The sequence below is a fragment of the Otolemur garnettii genome, unplaced genomic scaffold (genome assembly GCF_000181295.1).
Source record: "Otolemur garnettii isolate 467f Iridium unplaced genomic scaffold, OtoGar3 scaffold00002, whole genome shotgun sequence".
NCBI lineage: Eukaryota > Metazoa > Chordata > Mammalia > Primates > Galagidae > Otolemur > Otolemur garnettii.
Window position 1 is genome coordinate 1,354,991 of NW_003852397.1, and position 6,926 is coordinate 1,361,916.

General features: G+C 35.7%; 1 protein-coding gene across 3 annotated transcripts in view; it reads right to left on the minus strand.

Annotated features, from left to right (window-relative positions):
• Positions 1–6,926, minus strand: part of HACE1 (HECT domain and ankyrin repeat containing E3 ubiquitin protein ligase 1) — a 108,884-nt gene that overhangs the window by 13,403 nt on the left and 88,555 nt on the right. The window lies entirely within an intron of this gene.

A 6,926-nucleotide genomic window follows, 5' to 3' on the forward strand; every position in this document is an offset into this window, starting at 1 on the left:
GGCGCTGAGCCCTATTTTTTAAAAAATGTGTGTGTATGTATAAAATTCAGGTAACTCCCCTGCTGAAAATCCTATAATGACTTAGCATGACACTTAAGAGTAAAATCTAAATTCCTTTGCATACAACATGTGGCCCTTAGGCCCCATGCAGGTTATTTGGAGACTGTTTCACTTATCTGTGGTGCTGGATATTGAGACCATTTCTTTTGCTCATCAGTTTTTGTGAATATTTCTGTACTAACTGTGTGGACCAAGACAACTCTTATTCTTCCAATGTGTGGCAAAAGACAGACTGGATACCCCCGCGGGATGATCTGGCCTCTACCCTGCTCTCTGGTCTCATTTCCTTTGATTCCTCCCCTAGCTTGCTCTTCCCAAGAGTTTGGCTTTATAATCTTAATTTTACTGTAGTTTCACTGGCCTTCTGGCTATTCCCCAAATACAAGCTTGTTCAGGCCTCAGTGCCTTTACATAATACAAGTGTCTCTCACTGAACTGCCTCAATAGAATGTAATCTCTCTGCAGACAGGGTCTTTGTTTTGTTTAAATCCCCAGTATAAATCCCCAGCTCCTCAAAAATGGCTGCCTCTTTGTAAGTGTTCAACAAATATGTGATGAGTGAATGCATACATGCATCAAATTCACTTAACACATACTTAGGACTTGATACAATGGCTTGATTCAATTCTGAGTTAAGGTAAGCTATTGTCACAATTTTATTTTAAAATATATTATCATCACAGAAAATATTGTCACTTAAAACTTAACTGGTAAGTGGCTTACTTAGATTATAATGAATTATCTTATATATTATAAACACAGACAGAGTATATATATTGAGAGAAACTGTATCAGATATTATCATTCATATATTTTTAAATTACTTGTAAGCAAAATTTTGTGAGCTAAGAACAATATGCTATATAGGTATACAATACAGTTTTCATCTACTGGGAATGAATAAACACAGAATGGAAAAAAACTGTTGTGGTTCCCTTCATCTTTTTTTTTTTTTTTTTTGGTATTAATCTGATGCTCAGTTTAAAAGAAATAAAAGACTAAACCAAACCAAAAAATAGGCACTAAGGCATCAGGTTCTATATAACTGTTGGCTATTAATTCTCCATACCTCTCAGAGTTTTCCCCAAATCTCACGATCCCCCTTGTGCAACTTGGCACAATGAAAGCCTCCATAGCTGCTATCAGGGGTGTTCAACCTGTGGCCCACAGGCTGTATGCTGATTTGGTAAGGACTTCTTTTGCTTCTTTGTGGTGACCGATTATCATGAAAAGTGTGCATGGACTTTTTTTTTTCCAGCTAATCAGCTTTTGTTAGTGTTTTTGTATTTAATATGTTGCCCAAGACAACTCTTATTTTTCCAATGTGCAGCACAGAAGAAAAAGGTTAGACACCCCTGTTCCACATCCTCCCAACCAATGGTGCACAGGTTTTTCTCCATGACATAGAAATTAATCAGTTATTACAAGTTACATACAGGTAGTTCCTATAGAGAGAGAGACAGAAACATGTACCAAACAATCAAACAGAAACAGACTAACCTTCCAGGGTCCAAGCCAAGAAATAATATATATTAAAAAAAAACCCAAAATTTCTAAGTGATGAGAGCAGTGATTTCAGGATTAGCATATGATTAGTTTATATATATTTTCACTATAATTATTTACTACAAGTACTAAAGTTTTTCTGCCCCATTCATTAATAATACAACTGTATATTTAAGAGGCTATATTGAGACCCTATCTTCCCCAAACAAGAATATTTCTGAACAGTTTTTGGCTTTATAGCTTAAAGTGCTATTTAATAATCATGTTCAAGATCTTGAAAAATTATGAAGCATGAAAATAAAAGATATGCAAATTGCTCAAGTGAACTTTACCTATTTTAACTGTAATCCATATCTATTAGAATACTACACAATTTTTTATCAATTAATTTCTATTATTACCTGCTACAGTCCATTTTTATAAATTAATTTCCAAATACAGTACTCTATCTTCATACTTTTTCTTTTATTCCTCTAATGGTAATGTTCCACATTTATGTCAGTAACTCAGTCCAGTTATTAGATACCAATTTGTGAAAATCAGCTCAATCCCAGTATTCCTAGTAATTAAGTATAATTTAAATGCAGATGGTTATTGAAATAAATTACAGGAGAACCTCTGTAAGTTGACCACCCAAAGGACTGTAACAGTCTGGTTGACGAACAGAGGTCGTCAACGTAAGCAACTGTACTGACATGTACATGTGGTGCATGTCTGATCTATGGACAGTAGGTCAACTTACGGAGGTGGTGAATGTAAGGAGGCCATCAACTAGCCATCACGTACCTTTCTGAGTTGTTCAATAACTGAAGATTTTTCCAGAAAGATGAGTAACTATGCTCAAAAGAAAAAGCTAAAACAAACCGCTTCTAACACAGTAACAAAAACAAACATTTTTGACAACTATTTTTTATGGCTAAAAAGTATTCCATTTCACATATATAAGTACCCATACTTCACATTTTCTTTATCTAACTGTCCTCTGATGGACACTTCAGTTGAGTCTATTCTGCTGTTGTGAATAGCACAGCAATAAACATATGGGTGTAGGTATCTTTTTGACATAATTCATTTTCTTTTGGGTACATCTCTAGTAGTGGAACTGTTGAATTGAAAGGTAGTTCTATTTTTAGTTCTTTGAGAAATCTCTACCCTGTTTTCCAGAGAAGTTATGTAATTCACATTTCTACCAATAGGGTAAGAGTTCCATTTTCTCCAATCCTTGCCAACACCTGTTATTTTTTTTCTTTTTAATAACAGATTTCTAACTAGGGTAAGAAGGTATCTTATTATGGTTTTAATTTGCACTTCTGATTAGTGATGTTGAGCATTTTTTAATATGCCTACTCTCATCCTTTCCCTACTTTTTAATGGGATTACCTGGGAGTTTTTGTTCTGGATATTAGTCTCCTCCTAGATGTATAGTTCAGAAATATTTTCTCCAATTCTGCAGATTGTTCACTCTGATGATTATTTCTTTAGTTTAATTAACTAGTTTAATTAACTCTCATTCTCTAATTCTGTTTAGGTTACTTGCACTTTCAAGGTCTTAATCATGAATTCTTTGCCTAAAACAAAGCCCAAAAGAGTGTTTCCTAGGTTTCCTTCAAATACTTGTATACTTTCAGGTCTTATAAGCCCTTAATCCATTTGAGTTGATTTTTGTATATGATGAGAGAGCTAGTTTCATTATCCTGCATCTATAAATCCACTTCCTAGCACTGTTTATTGAAAAGGTTGTACTTTCCCTCGTTTACATTCTTGTCAATATTGTCAAAGATCACTTGGCTATAAATACGTGGCTTTACTTCTGGGTTCTCTATTCTTTTCCATTGATTCATGTGTCTATTTTTGTATCAGTACAACACTATTTTGGTAACCACAGCCTAGCAGTATAATGTGAAGTCAAGTAATGTGATGTTTCCAGCTTTGTTCTTTTTGCTCAGAATTGCTTTGGCTATTCAGGCTCTTCTTTAGTTCCATATGAATTTTAGAATAATTTTTTTCTAATACTGTGAAAAATGACAGTGGTATTTTAATAGAAATTACATTGACTCTAAGTGTTCCTTTGGCTAGTATTGTCATTTCTAACTATAAATTCTTCTGGTCTATGAGCATGGGAAGTTTTTTGATTTGTTTGTATCATCTACAACTTCTTTCAGCAGTGTTTGTAGTTTTCCTTGTGGAGATCTTCCACCACCTTTGGTAAACATGTTCCTATTTATTTGTTTTGTGGTTATTGTAAATGGAGTTGCCATCTTGATTTGGTATCATTATTGATGTAGAGAAATGCTACTGATTGGTACATTTTACTCACTTATACAATCTAATCATTTGGTGGTTTTCAGGGCTTTCATGTCAGATCATCAGCAAACAGGCATACTTTGACTTCCTCTTTTCCAATTTGGATTCCTTTTCTCTCTTTCCTTTGCCTGATTATTCTGGCTAGGCCTTCAGGTACTACATTGAATAGAAGTGATGAACAGTGGCCATATTTGTCTTGTTCCAGTTCTTAGAGGAAATGCTTTCAACTTTTCCCCATTCACTATGATGTTAGCTGTAAGTTTTTGTATATGACCTTTACTGTTGCTATTTTTTTCAAACAGGGTCTCCCTCTGTCACCCAGGCTAGACAGTAGAGTCTGTATCCTGGCTCATTATAACCTCAAACTCCTGGGTTCAAGTAATCCTCCTACCTCAGTCTCCTAATAGGCATATGCCACCATTCCCAGCTGATTTTTCTTTTTTTTCTTTTTCTTGTTCTTTTTTTTGTAGAGACAGAGTCTTGCTCTTGCTCAGGCTAGTCTCAAATTACTGGCCATCGAGCTATCTCCCACCGAATCTTTATTATTTTGACATATATTCTTTCCATGCCTAATTTGTTAAGGGTTTTTACCATGAAGGGATGCTGAATTTTATCAAATGTTTTTTCTGCATCTATTAAGATGATCATATGGTTTTTGCCCTTTATTCTGTTTGTGATGTATCACTTTTACTTGTGTATGTGGCCCATCCTTGCATACCTGGCATTAAATTCATTTATTTTATCATGGTATATTATCTCTTTAATGCACATTGAATTCAGTTTGATATTACTTTGTTCAGAATTTTTTTGCATCCATCTATGATCATTAAGAATACTGATCTGTAGCTTTCTACAGATTCCTTAATTCATTCTGCAGAATGAATTAAAGTGAACTTTCTCCTTCTCAAACTTTTGAAACAGTTTCAGTAGGATTGGTACCAGTTCTCTCTGTATTTGGTATGAATGTAATTCGGCTTTAAGTCTGCCTGGTTCTGAGTTTTTATATTTGAGAAGACTTTTGTCCCACTGATTCATTTTGCTATTTATTATTGGTCTGTTCAGGTTTTCTACTTCTTTCTGATTCAATCTTGGGAGGTTATATATTTCCAAGAATTTATCTATAAGGTTTTCTAGTTTGTGAACATAGATGTTCATAGTAGTCTCTGATAATCTTCTCTATGTCTGTGTTATTAGTTGTAATGTCTCCTTTTTCATGTCTTGCTTTGTTTCCTTGGATTTTCTTGGTTAGTCTAGTAGTTTATCAATTTTATCTTTTCAAAGAACCAATTTTTTTTTTTATGTTGGGGATTCATTGAGGGTACAAAGAACCAGGTTCCCATTGATTGCATTTGATAAAGACCCTCTTATAATTGTTTCCCTCCCCCCCAAAAGGTGTGTCACACACAGAGAACCCTACCCTCCTTCCTCTTTCCCTCTCTCCGCTCTCCCCTTGCCTCACCCCCCACCATGTACTAGGTCATTAATTGTCCTCATATCAGAACTGAGTACACAGGATTCTTGCTTCTCCATTCTTGTGATTTACTAAGAAGAATGTGTTTCACTTTTATCCAGGTTAATACAAAAGATGTAAAGGTCTACATCTTTTTTAATGGCTGAATAGTATTCCATGGTATACATATACCACAGCTTGTTAATCCATTCCTGGGTTGGTGGGCAATTAGGCTGCTTCCACATTTTGGCAATTGTAAATTGAACTGTGATAAACAGTCTAGTGCAAGTGTCCTTATGGTAAAAGGATTTTTTTCCTTCTAGGTAGATGTCCAGTAATGGGATTGCTGGATCAAATGAGAGGTCTAGTTTGAGTTCTTGGAGGGTTCTCCGTACTTCCTTCCAAAAAGGTTGTGTTAGTTTGCAGTCCCACCAGCAGCATAAAAGTGTTCCCTTCTCTCCACATCCATGCCAGCATCTGCACTTTGAGATTTTGTGATGTGGGCCAGTCTCACTAGGGTTAGATGGTATCTCAGGGTGGTTTTTATTTGCATTTCTCTAAGGATTAGGGATGATGAACATTTTTTTCATGTGTTAACAATTCACCTGTCTTCTTTAGAGAAGGTTCTATTCATGTCTATTGCCCATTGATATATGGGATTGTTGGCTTTTTTCATGTTGATTATTTTGAGTCCTTTGTAGATCCTACTTATCAAGTTTTGTCTGATTCAAAATATGCAAATATCCTTTTCCATTGTGTAGGTTGTCTATTGCTTTGTTATCTCCAGCAGCTTCTGTTAGCTATACAGAAGCTTTTCAGTTAAATTAAGTCCCATTTGTTTATTTTTAATTTTTCTTTATTTTTAAAAGAAGAATCTAAACCTAAACCCAGAAGAAAAGAAATATCCAAAATTAAATCAGAGTTTAATGAAACTGAAAACAAAAGAATCATTCAGAAAATTAACAAAACTAGGAGTTAATTTTTTGAAAAAAATAAATAAAATAGATAAACCTTTGGCCAGACTAACTAGAAAGAGAAAAGCAAAATCTCTACTAACCCCAATCAGAAATGATAAAGGGGGCTCAGTGCCTGTGGCTCAAGTGGCTAAGGCGCCAGCCACATACACCTAAGGTGGCAGGTTCAAATCCAGCCCAGGCTGACCAAATAACAATGACGGCTGCAACCAAAAAATAGCTGGGCCTTGTGGTGCAAGGGGACAGCCTGAGGCTCTGTCTCAAAAAAAAAAAAAAAAAAAGTAGATAGATAACTATCCATCATTATAAAAAAAAGAAAAAAGAAAATGAGGCAGTGGCTGGACAGGGCTGTAGGGTTCAAGGTTCCTTTTCAAGGTACATGCTTATGAGAGGTAGATGCTGCTGGAGGGAGGGAGCCTCAGAGTTACTTCATCTCAGCTCATAAGGAAGGAAAGGTGAGTTGCTTTGTTCATCTCCTGTGGTTAGCAAAGCAGCTCACAGGGGGCCACAGGGATATTCCCCAAACCAGGGGGGCCCTGCCCATAGCCTCAGACACATTTGCTCAACATTTGCAGGTTTTCCTAGATGTGGCTGCAGAGCCAAGAAGTGACCTTGGCAGCTTTTTTTTTTTT